The sequence below is a fragment of the Trematomus bernacchii genome, unplaced genomic scaffold, assembly GCF_902827165.1.
Source record: "Trematomus bernacchii unplaced genomic scaffold, fTreBer1.1, whole genome shotgun sequence".
Taxonomy (NCBI): domain Eukaryota; kingdom Metazoa; phylum Chordata; class Actinopteri; order Perciformes; family Nototheniidae; genus Trematomus; species Trematomus bernacchii.
In genome coordinates, this window is record NW_022987710.1 from 3,189,772 (window position 1) to 3,203,750 (window position 13,979).

At 43.7% G+C, this 13,979-nt stretch overlaps 1 pseudogene; it reads right to left on the reverse strand.

Annotated features, from left to right (window-relative positions):
• Window positions 1-373: 373 nt before the first annotated feature.
• LOC117491097 lies at window positions 374-9,505 on the reverse strand (annotated as a pseudogene).
• Window positions 9,506-13,979: the final 4,474 nt, after the last annotated feature.

Genomic DNA, 13,979 nt, shown 5'->3' on the forward strand with positions numbered 1-13,979 from the left:
TTCAAAACATTGTTTAAAGGTGGGGTAGGTCATTTTGGAGAAACCAGCTCGAGTGCGCTAGAAACGGGAAAAAATCTGCCTCTTCCTTCAGACTTCCTTATAGAGCCCCTCCTCCAACACACACGAACAATGAGGGCACGAGATAAGTTTGTGCACAGATGGTAGGCCATCCAGTTATTTTAGCCGGGCCGGCTAAAATGATTGGTCGTGCTTTTTACAGTACTACGGCTAACACAGATGACATTTAATGTATTTATTGTCAAAGCATTATTCATTGCTATCGGGATGTTAAGAGCATTCCATGGAATATAACAAAGTGTTTCTGAAATAAATGACATACCCCACCTTTAAAGAAACTCAAAATTCACATAAATGAGAAACTTCTCTTTGAAAAGTTATAAAAGTTTTATTGCAATTTGTGGTGCGTGAAACAAGAACAATTTCACATTATGTAACAACAAAAAGAGGAAAAGCAAAAATATGTCCGTTTCCCTCAAGTGCACTAATTTAGTCCCACAGCCTTCACCCTACCAAACTGAAGAGCTTATGTACCCTGTGAAGAGGAACACAGCTTCCTCTTCACAGAACAGCCACTTCAAAAGATGATGGAAGAGGAATAACAGCTATACGTGGGAAAATAAGTTTGAAACGGAAGCTCCCGTGGACATGACCATGGTTGGCTTTTAACGGTTTTCACTCTGGACAGATGTGGATCCGTTTCAGTTCAGTCTTCTACTGTCCAGGTTTCAGAACATATGTGTGTCTTAAGGGCAGCCTACTAGCTAGAGATGTTCTTGATTTCATGTTGTTTTTGCACGAGCCCAATAAGATGATCCGACCTTAACAACAGGGGCTTCTGCTCCCTGAACTCTGGAGGCACTAGCACCTCCACAGGCAGAACCTCCTCCTGCTGTTCTGCTGCAGAGCCACAGTCCAGGCTGTCTCTAACTCTATACTTTGTTCATTTAGAACGGAGGGAGTACACTTTTCATTTTTCACTTGAAGTCAGAGAGGGAAACGACGGGCTGGGTGTGGAGCTCAGGGAATGGGGGGGGGGGGGCTTGATGGAGGGAGACCAATGCCAAGCTGGGTTATGATCCCTGAGCCTCCAGCTCTGAAGCGGGGGTGTTGTCTGGCTCCTCATCATTGTAGATGTTCTCGGCCTGGAGAAGAGAGGGAGGACACACACACACACACACACACACATTAATGTACAAACTGTAGAGAGACAAAGCACACATCTGACAGTGTTAAATATCAGAACCCCTGATCCTACTTTGGAGGGCTACAGTGATAGTTAGCATCATCACCACAAAAAGCAATGAGAGGTTGGAGTATTGCAGAATGTAATCTCTGTGGCAAACAAACTGTGTTGTTGCTTTTAACACAAAAGCTTCAACATCCATCAGTGGGGTATTTATCAGACTGGAGTACTCGAGTCCTCGAACTCGCGCACTGATGGACCCGGACTTGGACATTAACGACCCGACAGAGATATAGTCTCGAGCAGCTGTGAGGCGAGTTCCCATACCACGCGCCCCCATTATTCTCAGTCTAAAGATGTGCAGAGAAACACCCCCGACTCGGACTCTCCTTGGGTGATTCAGACTTGGACTCGAGCAAAGGTAGTGATGACTTGGACTCGAGCAAAGGTAGTGATGACTTGGACTCGAGCAAAGGTAGTGATGACTTGGACTCGAGCAAAGGTAGTGATGACTTGGACTCGAGCACAGGGAATGATGACTGACTCGACTACAACACTAGGGTTAACTAACCCTCTAACCCTAAAATATCTCATCAGGAAGCTGAAGTGTGAACGGCGGCTGTATTCACCATCTGCCAGACTTGCATGATGTTGTCCTCGGACACGGAGCAGATCACCCAGGGTTCATTGGGGTTCCAGGTGAAGTCAGAGATCTTGGCTGTGTGGCCCCCGTGGATGAACTGATGGAGGAAATTAGAGCCAGAGGTAAACAGGCAAGCGGGACTGTGACCTGTCCTAACCCAACACACCTCTCATGTGACCATGAGAATATAAAAGACATTATCATCGTCACCTCACACCCTGCTGTGTGTGTGTTCAAAAGTCATTTCAGAGCACCACTCACCAACAGCTCGGGGGGGCCGTCCTCAGCATCTTCTGCCGACTGCTCCTCTCCGATTTTACTAGATGAAAGAAAAGTGATCAAAAGGTGTAATTGACACAACAGCATGTGCTGCATGTAAAGTCTGCCTTTTCCTCTTTAACACCAGAGCGTTGGTCACCATTATTAAAAGCAATTGGTTGTTGTATTAAGCTATTTAGCATATCATTACAGCCATATGTTACCAACTTGAATACCCTGCAGTATTATCCCTTAGCGATTGAATATACGCTCGATGTTATCAAATGTTTCGTCTGGGGATTTTCAGTTTGGCAAATGTAAAGTAAACATTAGCATCAACATGCATGTGATGTTAGGAAACAGACAAGTCAGAATTAGAGGTAGACTGATACATGATCAACCAGCTGGGGGGCTCAAATAGTGATATTGCTAAATTGAATACAGAAATGCCCGCTTCATTTTGAGTGTCCATTAGAGACTTCAGAGCATTGACTGTTTTGTTCCTGTGTTAAATGCCCTACTCATGGTCAGAGAAGCTGTCAGGGAAAGAATGAAGCATTCATGATCAGCATGTTGCTCTGCCAGAGAGCAGAGTGCTTATTGAATATTTAGTTAAAACTGTCCAAAACAATTGCATGTACATTTAAAGAAATGGATTATGGGTATGTTTTTACCTGAGGTCCCAGACGTTGAGGCGTCGGTCGGTGCCACTGGAGGCCAGGATGGTCTCGTTGTGAGGAGACCATTGTACCTGAGGGGGGGGGGGACACTCAGTCACTGCACCTCAGTGTGATGGAGGTGTACATGCATGGACACTTTGTAAAAACTCACAAAACCGTTTCAAACTAGTAACACTTTGGGATTGTGCTCCATAAATGAAAACATTCACACAAACAGGGGTCTGCTTGTTTGGGGTCAGAAGCACCGTTTCTGTGGACTGCCACAGACCTCTGTCCATCAGACGGATATCAGACTGTTCTGGTATCAAAAGATAAAGCCTAACGGTAAATGTACAGCGCGCTTGTGTCAACAAAGTGAAGTACATTATATCTTAGTGTTAGACTTCATCTCAGCACCATGGCCTGGTTCAAAGCAGGAACAGGAGCCGGTAGTTCTCGTGCTCACTAGCTGGCAGGATTCATTTACATTGTTACCCACAGCACAAGCTAGCTGGAGCACGTTTTCAATCCCTGACTTTGGTCTGTTGTGATTACATACATTTAGACTATGACTATTGAATTGACCGCTTATCATAACCTAACCTAGTTGTGTTTTCTATATAATGACACCTTCTTTCTAACTGCAGGCTCACATTTCTAACAAATAAAAAACATTTTGAAGCTTTGACGTTCTTACCTGGAAGATTTCATCTTTGTGGGACTCAAAGGAGTGGAGCTTCAGTTTGAGGTTCCTCAGATCCCACAGTGCCACAGTCTGAAATACAAAACAAGCTGAGCATGAAATATTCAGTCACATTTATTCAAACTTATGAGTTCAGAGTCCATTGTTCCTCCTGTACCTTATCAGCGGAGCCAGTAGCCAGGATGAACTCGCTGTAGGGGTTGAAGCTCAGACAGTTGAACCTCAGCAGTGTGGAGCGTCCACTGCCGTGGCTGGCTTTGGACGTGGTGCTGGACCGAGTGTCCCATCTGGTGCAGGGTTCAAGAGTCAGAGTCAGCAGCACAAAACTATGAAATCAAACTTTGAGCAGAACCAGACCACAAACTGCACATTCAGCATTCACACTTACATCATGAGTTTCTTGGTCGTCAGCCACAGAGCCAAACAGGGATTCGTGGAGCAGGTGCCAGGAGACGTCCTCCACCACGGCTGTTGTGGGACCGGTGAAGATGGTCTTGGCGTCCACGATCTTCCCTTCCTTTGTGCCCGCCCCTATGTCCCAGAGACAGATGGTCTGCAGAGTAACAAATGGGGGAGCACAGTCAGTTCTTTTACCCCTTGTTATCACTGTTCATACCAACATCCGTCATCGCAACTTACACTAAAAGAGTGGGATGATAGAATCCCTGCTAAACAAGTTTGTTTTCAATTCTGATAGTCTCATATTCCCAGTGGCATGGCTGCGTTTTCAACAGGCTGGCAATTATAGCAGGCAATGTCAACTTGTAACAACTGATCCAGATTGGTGGGAGACGTGTTCGCTGAGTGAGTTCAGACCAGATTTCAGCAGAATTCAGAGAGTTGTAAACGGTACAGCTTCATTTCAAACGTTTGACTTTCATTCAGCCCCTCACTGTGTCTAACCTTACAGCACTAAACAGGTGTACTGGTATCCTGGTGAGCTGGTCTGACGGCACTGTGTCACTATTAGTAACACTGCTTTTATCTTCCTCTTCAAAAAGTGCCATCTGAACAATATAGCTAGTATTGGTAAATCAACGACATTTCAACAAATGAACTAACATGATGAACAGAATGTGAAGGGGCTACAGTTTTGATGATATATGAAAGATGTCCATGTTTTCTGAGGCAGAGATCACTCCTGAAATGAGCATGCGTAGCAGGTAGCAGCAGCTCGTCCTGTGACACCACGTGTTCCTCTAGAAGCGACAGTGAGTCACAGTAGAGCACATTTCTCTCTGTCCAGAAGATGAAGAATCAGAATCAAGTTAATTGCCAGGTATGTTTACACATACAAGGAAAATAGGTATTTTTAAGAAACTATTTAGGTATTTACACACAAATGTAAATATACAAAGAACCTTAAAAGCAAAAAGAAAACTATAACACTTAGGGCAATGAATATATGGCAACATGTGGCAAACTACAGTGAATGATGTGAAGTGGAGCTGTTTGTCAGCTATGTCAAGTTATATTTGGTTTATTGGATTGAATGAAGAGTAACAGAAACAAGGAGGTCTAGTATGAAGGCAGGCTCCTTCACTTTGAGTACATAAGTCAATAAAGCTTCAAACATTTGGATGAATACTGCTGTCTTGAATACAGCAAAGGCTAAAACACAGCCAAGACGAGGAAAATAACCAAGTATATTTACTTGAGTACAGTATATTAGTATAGTATTGAAGTACTTGAACTTTACTTGAGTGTTTCCATTTTTGTGTGCGTTAATAGGGCTGCACAATGAATTGGAATTGAAATGAAGTTATGGCATGGAACAGGTGCAAACATCCCAAATGGTAGTTCTGGTAGCCTAAATGTGAAGGGGGATTCTTTTCTGGCACAGCCTCTTCTCTGCACTAAAGAACCAGTAAATGAGGGGTAAAAAGGCATGTTAGCTTTCAGTTGTACACTCACATGGTCATCAGAGGCACTGAGTAGGTTGCCGCTGAGGTTTGGGTTCCAGGAAAGGCCGTACCCTTCTTTCTGGTGACCTTTCAGCCTTAAGTCAGGACTGCACTCCCCACTGGGATCTGAAACACACAAAGCAAGACTGTGTTTACCTTCAGGGTGTGTGATTACCTGGAGTTATGTGCATTCTCGTGCACTCAGTCATCAGTAGACGAGCACAGCAGGGATCTCACCTGGCTTTGCTGGGTGCTTATTGTAGTCGAACACCAGCACGTCAGAGGGTGGGGGTCTTGGTGGCGATGATGCAGTGATTCTGTAGGCATGTAGCGCGCTCTGTTCACCCTCCCCCTCGTGGTTTGATCTTGATTTCAATCTCAATCTTCCCACTTACAGAACCAAAGCCACCGAATTCTGATAAGAGATCCAATAAGACTTTAGTACACCCGAAGCAGGTTCATTGACACCAGACACCCGCAAACAATGCTTGACCCTTGCTCGGTCAGTTAGTTCATATTAGTGGGGGCTGATCTTTTATTAGCTCATACATGATCAATTATTGTTGTGAGCGGAAATTGCGTGCCATGATGTGGAGCCTGGTCTCGACATCTTTAGGTTCTGAAAGAGGATTTTTGTCTCACTAATTTTCTCTCCTGTTCTCTCTTTTTGATGTGTGCTATATGTCTCTCTGTTCTATTCATAAGTGCAACCAAATCTGCCGGGAAACAGTTCATTAGTCAAACATTTTAAAATGATCATTTTTAATGTTTTTTCTAAGCCACATGCTTGTCAATATTATACAGGCCACTATCTAACATAACAACCTTTTGCCTTTGTATGATGCACATTAGCAACTACCATATTGGTATTGGCCACAACAAACAAACAATTATTACTTGTTTTTGGCCATTAAATCCCAGTTAAAGCATCTCTCTGTATTTGATATCATGTTGGCAGAGTAAGTGTTGTTTGCTACTGAGGGCCAGTAGACTTCACTACAAGGAACGACATGCTTGCCAAAATCTGTATTTCCAGATGACAGAAACCGATATGTGTAATTGTGCCATCATCAGAGCTGATTTTTGGGCAAAGCTTAGGGCAGCGGTGCTCAGGCACCATTTGAAAGCAGGACTGGACTTAAAATGAAAAAGGAGAGACTCCCAAACAAATAAACTAAGATTATACCGCTTTATTTGAAATGTATGCTCGACCGGTTTTGTGTGTAAGGAAATGTAAACTGTACCTTAAAATTATTCGGAAGCCAGACTAACATACTAACACTTCCACCAACAGAGCAGTGAGCCTTCAGTCATTCCCCCCCCCCCAACAGCAGGGCACCCATCAACATACCTGCTGGAAGACAGAATAACAGTGTCAGCACAAACCATTGAATGAAACATGACCCATTATTACTTTCCCTCAACTTTATCAAAAATCTGAGCTACACAGTGTTCAAACCAGTTTCTGGGAAATGCATGCGAGGCCTAACACACAGTGTGTTTTTTGAGTGAATCATTGAATGTAATACTAATATAGGCATTGTCCATTTTTATATGAAAAATGCACACCTACACTCTTGACCTTACAAATGGTTATTAGTTTAACAAGCAACTATTCAGACGTGTTGTGAAAAGCATTCTCCTGCAGGGTGACTCCTGGTGTAACTACCTCCTTTTTCGCTGTCGTAGTGCGAGGCATCAAACTGGGCGTCATCGTTTGGTACCTGCACACTGGCAATCACTAGGTGGTTCTGCTCATCTGATGTGTGGGTCCCCAGAACCAGCCTGTGAACAGCGTAGTCCTTCCCCTCGGGCCTGCAGAGAGCCAAACAGAAAAGGCTTTAGATCTACACTTTGTAACAAAGATAGCTTCCCTTTCAGTTCAACATGAGGCTTTTTATTTGTACACCATTCAAATGTGATACTTTAAGTTCTCACCGACAAGCCTGGACTGTTAGAGAGTTCCGATAAAAATGTCAATAATGGGTTGTGTCTGTCCAACTCCTGACCAGATGTTGACTTTGATGCACAGTTGTGTTGTTAGCGAACCCAGGAGAGGACCACCAGAACTGGATGTTGAAGGAAAACATCCAAAAGGGAGAACCCTTAGCTCCATAACCATGTCAAGTTATGCAGGTGCACAGAGCCACTCAGCTAGGACAGCGGGGGCCGGAGGACACAGCCATAATAAGGCCGCAGTTCACTACAGCGCGGAGCTCGCTTTAAGCGTGCCGTGTCGTGCCGTACCCGTTTTGGTTGCGCTTCCACTAGGCCTAGTTACGGCCCGGCCCGGCCCGGGGCCACTTTTTCACCTCTTTTCTGGCCCGACAAAATTGTGGTTCTATCGGGGCCAACAAACAGGGCTGAGTCGGGCTGAGTATGCTAACTAGAGAGAGGAGCGCTGGCAAGAGGCTAGAAACTACAACAAGATGGACATATTGACCGTGATTTAATTGTAATACACGTTTCAAAATGATGCCGAAGTAACAACATACTGATACCAGTTAGTAAAAACCATGAATTAATGCTTTGTCAAGGTCTGCAGACAGACGGCAGGCGGAAAAAACCTTTTAAAATGCGTGTTTTCTAGATGGAGATTGGCTAAGCTAACGCAGTATATGCTCTGACCGTCCACACTCACAACAACGGCCTATACAGACATAAATAAGCAGCGGACTGTATTCACCATGACACAGGCAGTCTGTGGTGTGTACTTGTTTACTTTTGTCCGAGTTTCTGAACATATATAAGGAGCTGTGAGCTCTGAGTGCTAACAGCTAACGGCTGTGTTGTGTTTCTGGAGTTCTCATTGAAGATGACGTCACGGCTCCGGCCTACACTGCGTTACTATAGTAACTACCCCAGTTCCTAAACTGTAATGGAAGCGCAGCATGAAGTGAGTCGGCCCTGTTAAGGCCCAACGCGGCCCAAGCCGTACCGAGCCATACCGAGTGTGGCCGAGGCCGACCGTGTAGTGGAAATGCGCCATTAGTAGATTGACACGACACTTGTTGACACTGCTGTTAGTGTTCAAACCACGTCTCAGGATCAGTATTGGGGAAAATGTAAATACCTGGTGACATCTGGGAGCCACTGGACGGTAAGACTAGGCCACCTCAGCGCATGGGTCATCACCAGGTCGTACAGGAAGGGTGTGGTTTTTCTTCCAGATATTTGTACTCTTCATTGATGACCCTTTCTTCCACTGCATCGTCATACACTAATAGAACAACATGGTATGAGAGTCAGGTACAGCAAATAGAGGCAACTAGTGTGTATTTATAATCAGGAGATTGATGTACTGTGTCTTAAGCACACACAGGATAGGGTTACATAGTATAAGCATTCTGGTGCTGATGGAGAAACGAGGTTCAGTCCGGGAGATGCGCAGGGGATACAGGCTATGGTTACATCAGGGTCTATTTCAAACTATTCAAGCTATCTTACTTACAGGTTAACCGCTGATATGTGACAGAAGTTTGATAACAACGTCAATAAAAATAGCTGATAGGGAGGTTACTCTATATAATTAACCATTTTCCCTTCATAACTTTTACAGCTCGCTACCACCCACTGACGTCACGGTGTGGTGTAGGTGGGGGGGCTGGTGGGCAAGCGTCACAACATGCACACACTTTCAATGGAATTCATTCCTGTCTGGGCCATTAGGACTGAATTAACAGAGCATATTACTGACATGACATTATTTTTTAAAACACACAACCGAAAACAGCACACAGACATGCTCAAAGCATCGACACTCCAGCTGATAGGGCTTCACTAAGCTAGCATATGATGCTAGCATCCATAGCAGAGTTAAACGGCCGTGCCGCTAACACAAAGCGGTGCACGAGGAAAACGGGCCACCATATGTAGTTCTAGTAAACCTACCCTCTTTATCCGCCATGTTCTACACTCTGCACTTTGTCACGATGCTCGAAAGCAAAGGAACTAAGTAGACGCTGTTTTAGTGGACACTCCTGTTCCCCTAGCTAATACTGCTTTGGTTGTACACCACTACAAAAGTAGGCTCCTTCCTTTTCAGCGCCGAATATCTCTGTAACTATTACGCATGCGTCAACGTGCGAGTGCCAACGAGGGACAATGCTGCGCGCGGACTGCGCATGGGGAAAGGGTGCTGCGCAGACAGCACATCCTCTGAAAATATACTCTACTTCTGGCCATGCAGATAAACGTTACCACATGACTTAAGAGAAAAATAAAGAACTAGAGACAATTTTGCTATAGGATCACAAGAGTTTAAGGGCAACAGCAAACGGACCGATGGCATGAAGTGAGGGGGCCAATGTACCCCTTCGCCCAGGTCCGGCCCGTAGGCGTCTATCGTTTCTGCCAACCCAGTTTAGATTTAACCACGCCCACTTTCCGCATTACGCAAGCATCGACGTAGCTCTACGTGATAGCGTCATATACTTCATCTTCGGGCAGTTATAGCTGTCGCGGTAAAGCAGAATATTGATAGTTGGTTTGACTGAAAGTAAACGATCCTATAATCAAAGCCATATCGAAGAGTCCTGAGATTGTATTACTGGTGTTTTATCATCTATAAATAGGCCTGTGTGTATCCTCAAATTTCGTTTCAGGACAAACAAAAGACGTTTAAAGATCTTATCAGCTGTGTAAGTGCAGAATATTGAATATAACCTTAACTATTACTGTGTACTTCATTTATCTGACAGCATTATTTAATGATACTATTTTATATATATATATATATACACTTTATTAATTCATTTATATACACACATACTGTTTTTATATATATACACACATTTATAAACATATATAAATAAACACACACTTATACGTACTCACACGTGTATTTATTCATTTATACACACAGATTTATTCATTCATTTATACACACACTCACATATACACTTTATATTAATTCATTTGTACACACACATACATATATATATATATATATATGTGTGTATAAATAAACACACACAAACAAAACAACACAATATAATAAAAACAGTTGCAATAATAATAACATAATATGATATGATCAATTCTACCCTTTTGTTTTTGCTCCCATATTTCAATTAAAAGATATTTGTCAAAATCAATATTGGTGGGGGCTCTTTTGCAAAGATTATCAATAACACCACCTGACAGTTGTTGCAGATTATACAGCATTACTTGTTACTTACACACATGTGCGATGGTCCCAAAAAAGCCAAAATCTGCACTGTAAAAAAATATATACATTTATTAGGCACTCTGAATAAGGGTTGACTGTGTAATAATCATGCCTTTTAATTGGTGTATATGTCTCACCAGGTGAAGGCTGGGACAGTGGGAGGGGTGAGGTAGGAGCAGGGGACTGCTGAATGCTGAGCTGAAGTCCCAGGATACAATCCCAAGTTGACTGCATGATCCACTTACCTGTTTGCATCAACTGCAGGAGGTCAAGCAGGGGTCATGTGATGTCCTTTAGGTTGGATCAACACCAGCCTCTGGAAAGATTTCATGACTGCAGAGGGCAGTGGACCTTTAGTCATTTAATACTGTGATGTAGGGTAATGGATTTGTATTAACAGGGAGGTTATATTTCAGCATTTGAGATACACCTTGAGGCCTGATTTGGTAAAAAGCCCACTTACAAGGTACAGGTCATACATGGGATAAGACATGACAAAGACATAAGGTGAAAAACAAATGAGAAAGAAAGGCATACACATTTACAAACAGATACAAACAGGGTGTAGAGGGGCACTGAAGTGTCCTGCCTCTAAACAGAGGGATGGGGGTGACGAGGAGTCAGAGGGTGTAGAGGGGCACCAAATAGTGTCCTACCTCTAAACAGAGGGATGGGGGTGAAGAGGATTCAGAGGGTGTAGAGGGGCACCAAATAGTGTCCTACCTCTAAACAGAGGGATGGGGGTGAAGAGGAGTCAGAGGGTGTAGAGGGGCACCAAATAGTGTCCTACCTCTAAACAGAGGGATGGGGGTGACGAGGAGTCAGAGGGTGTACAGGGGCACCGAATAGTGTCCTACCTCTAAACAGAGGGATGGGGGTGAAGAGGAGTCAGAGGGTGTAGAGGGGCACCGAATAGTGTCCTGCCTCTAAACAGAGGGATGGGGGTGACGAGGAGTCAGAGGGTGTAGAGGGGCACTGACTAGTGTCCTGCCTCTAAACAGAGGGATGGGGGTGAAGAGGAGTCAGAGGGTGTAGAGGGGCACCGAATACCAGTGTCCTGCCTCTAAACAGAGGGATGGGGGTGAAGAGGAGTCAGAGGGTGGAGAGGGGCACTGACTAGTGTCCTGCCTCTAAACAGAGGGATGGGGGTGACGAGGAGTCAGAGGGTGTAGAGGGGCACTGACTAGTGTCCTACCTCTAAACAGAGGGATGGGGGTGAAGAGGAGTCAGAGGGTGTAGAGGGGCACTGAAGTGTCCTGCCTCTAAACAGAGGGATAAAATAAATACATTAATGTTTTTTTGAATGGCTGGTGTTCAACACCACTGCCAAACTTAAACTGTGCTGTTTCACAGGGCGCCCAGAAAATAAACGCCGTCTTGAGCCAGCGCCTGACTTCCTGCGTGCAACAGCTGTAGGCTGGCAGCCAATCATCGGGCCTTGACGTCCGGCAGCCCGCCTTAAAATGGCGGCCCTTTTGCTGGTCAGGCTGCCAGATTTCCCAAAGGAATGGAAGGCTGACAGCAGTTTGGAGGGGTTGCTTCTCAGGACATTGTACTGCTTAGCCATTGCCAGTAGCCCAGCAGTGAAATGTGGATCCTGGCAACGACTTTTCATTTCCTCCATCATGTTATCCACAAGAGAGACGTCATCTGATGCGATATCTAAGAGGGAAAAATATTTAAATTAAAGGTTTATTTTTTAAGTTGATATTATACATATAGTAACAATTTATTAATTCATCAATCTATTAAGCACCAAAATGATGTGTGAACATAAACCTGCACACTCACAACTCACCTTCTTGTGGCCTATCACCAGTGACACTTCTGGAGGGCTGGACTTGTGCTGTCAATACACCTGTGAAGAGTAGCATATGATAGTATTCAGTTAATTTGTATTAACTATTTCAGTGCCTCTTTTCTGATGTTATGGTCCAAGGGGAAAGAAAAGTCTAGGTATATGACACTATATATATATATATATATAGTGTATATTCATCCAGTTTGTGACAGTAGTTGTAGCATTTTGAGACTTTGAAACTCTAATTAACGCTGTGTGTGTGTGTGTGTGTGTGTGTGTGTGTGTGTGTGTGTGTGTGTGTGTGTGTGTGTGTGTGTGTGTGTGTGTGTGTGTGTGTGTGTGTGTGTGTGTGTGTGTGTGCTTGTGTTGTTCAGTTGAAATGTTCATAACAAACCTTCATCTTGTTGCTCCCGATGCGTAGTGCTTGGTTCATGAGCGACTACAGATACCAAGAGATACATCAATTATGTGTGTCTCACATGGTATTAGTGATGGACATGGATAATATAGAACTACTTTGTTATTTTGATTTAAAGTTTCAATTATTTTATATAATTACACCATTATTAATGTAAGTTTAGTTTATTACTTACTTCTAAACGACTGACATGATTGCCTTTCAAGTCTGAGGGGTTGGAGGAAATCCAAAGAGATGGTTTCTATAAAACATTAAGGGATCAACATAAATGAAAAAATAAACAGTGTATATCCCTTATTTTGTAATCAAAACATGAAATGTTGGCAGTCTCATTACACCAGTTATTGTTAAAATATTGACTTTACCTGCCGATGTCAGTTTCATCAGCTCTGCTCTCATCTCTGGGTTTATTGGTAGAAAGGAGTGTGACAAACAGCTGTAATGTTTCATCACTGCTGCCTGGTGTTTGCAAGGCGCTCCTGTTTGTCCTGCAGGGCAAGAACACAGCTCCAAATCCATGTCTACATCATACGTTTGTGTAGATCCCTTCACCACAAACTTCTTGTCCTCAATCTGCAAAATCACAAGTCAAACAAGGATAAATGTATTTGTTACACAAGTGACATATGTGCGTATTGATTCTGTAGTGATAAACCTATAGCATGTTATGTTTTTTCAGCTGTTGTATCCATTACCTGCTGAATATGCAATGCTGCCATCTTGGGGGAGGAATTTTGCTCGCTGGAATGATTCCCAGCGTCCAAGGGCAACATCAACAATGCGTGCCTCATAATAGGTCTCCAGCCTCGAGGTCAGCAGATCAAACAGCTGAGGAAGGTTGAAGGCCTTTGTCCTCTGCAGTATTTTGTCCTTGAGGATACGCATTGCCGCTTCTGCAAAATTGTTGGTATTGTTTCCTCTGGTGAGGAAACTGCCTCTATAACTGAGGGCCCAACACTCTTCTGGCGTACAGCCGGTCCAAGTACCTGAGGAACTTTTCATACCTGCAATTGGTTAAAAGAATTAAAAATTATCCAAACAGTAAAGCTTAATCACTTCATTACATTGGGTGTTGGATGTTATTTGATAAGAATAAGTCAATTTATCTCATATGGCTAAACAAAACATCACTAACTTGTCTGCATTAAACACTAACCTGGCTGCAACTGGATGCCCTCTTGCCTCGCTGTAAAGCCTATCCACACTGCCTATCTCCTGA